The sequence below is a fragment of the Otolemur garnettii genome, unplaced genomic scaffold (genome assembly GCF_000181295.1).
Source record: "Otolemur garnettii isolate 467f Iridium unplaced genomic scaffold, OtoGar3 scaffold00180, whole genome shotgun sequence".
NCBI classification, from domain to species: Eukaryota; Metazoa; Chordata; class Mammalia; order Primates; family Galagidae; genus Otolemur; species Otolemur garnettii.
This window is the reverse complement of record NW_003852575.1, coordinates 2,504,805-2,505,986: the sequence shown is the minus strand read 5'-3', so window position 1 is coordinate 2,505,986 and position 1,182 is coordinate 2,504,805. Positions and strand designations below refer to the sequence as shown.

The window sequence follows — 1,182 nt, the reverse complement described above, 5'->3', positions numbered from 1 at the left end:
GATACCATTATATTGGTAATGAAATTTCAAGGAACATTCAAACCATAGCATACCCTAAATCCAGAATGATCTCCTCTCCAGATCCCTAGCTTAATTACATCTGCAGAGACTTTTTTTTTTTCTTAGACAAAAGTCTCCCTTTGTCAGCCTTGGTAGAGTGCTGTGGCATCATAGTTCACAGCAACCTCAAACTCTTGGGCTTAAGTGATTCTCTTGCCTCAACCTCTCAAGTAGCTGGGCCTACAGGCACCCTCCACAATGCCTGGCTATTTTTAGAGATAAGCTCTCACTCCGGCTCAGGCTGGTCTCCAACTCATGAGCTCAGGCAAGGCAATCCACTCACCTCGGCCTCCCAGAGTGCTGGGATTACAAGCATGAGCTGCCTTGCTGGCCCATCTGCAAAGATTCTTTTGGTCACATTAACAGGTTTCAGGGGTTAGGACCTAGGTACATCATTTTAGGGGCCACCATTGCACCCACTATAGGTGGAATATGATCCTTTGAACTTTTGGCCTAAAATGGATCTTTGTTGGGGGCAAAGGTGGCATGGGTAAGACCACCTGCAGCTGCAGCCTGGCAGTACAGCTCTCCAAGCGGGGGAAGAGAGCCTTCTGATCATCTCTACAGACCCAGCCCACAACATCTCAGATGCTTTTGACCACAAGTTCTTAAAGATGCCTACAAAGGTCAAAGGCCATGACAACATCTTTGCTATGGAGATTGACCCTAGCCTGGGCCTGACAGTTCTTCCAGGAGGACAACATGCTGAGCATGGGCAGGAAGATGATGCAGGAGGCCATGAGTGCCTTGCCTGGCATCAACAAGGCCATGAGCTATGCCGAGGTCATGAGGCTGGTGAAGGGCATGAACTTCTCTGTGGTGGTGTTTGACATGGCACCCACGGGACACAAGCTGAGGCTTCTCAACTTCCCCACCATCATGGAGAGGGGTCTGGGCCATCTCATGCAGATCAAGAACCAGATCAGTCCCTTCAGCTGACACTGCCTGTCATCTGCTTGGTCAGTGAATAGTTCAAGGACCCTGAGCAAACAACCTTCATCTGCCTATGCATCTCTGAGTTCCTATCCCTGTATCAAACATTGATCCAGGAGCTGGCCAAGTGCAAGATTGACACCACAACATCATTATCAACCAGCTTGCCTTCTCTGACCCTGAGAAGCC

General features: G+C 49.2%; 1 protein-coding gene and 1 pseudogene across 1 annotated transcript in view; one reads left to right on the top strand and one right to left on the bottom strand.

Moving 5' to 3' along the window:
• The window catches only part of HLCS (holocarboxylase synthetase), a 239,689-nt gene that overhangs the window by 232,781 nt on the left and 5,726 nt on the right, over positions 1-1,182 (bottom strand). The window lies entirely within an intron of this gene.
• Positions 1-1,182, top strand: part of LOC100962427 — a 15,045-nt pseudogene that overhangs the window by 11,153 nt on the left and 2,710 nt on the right.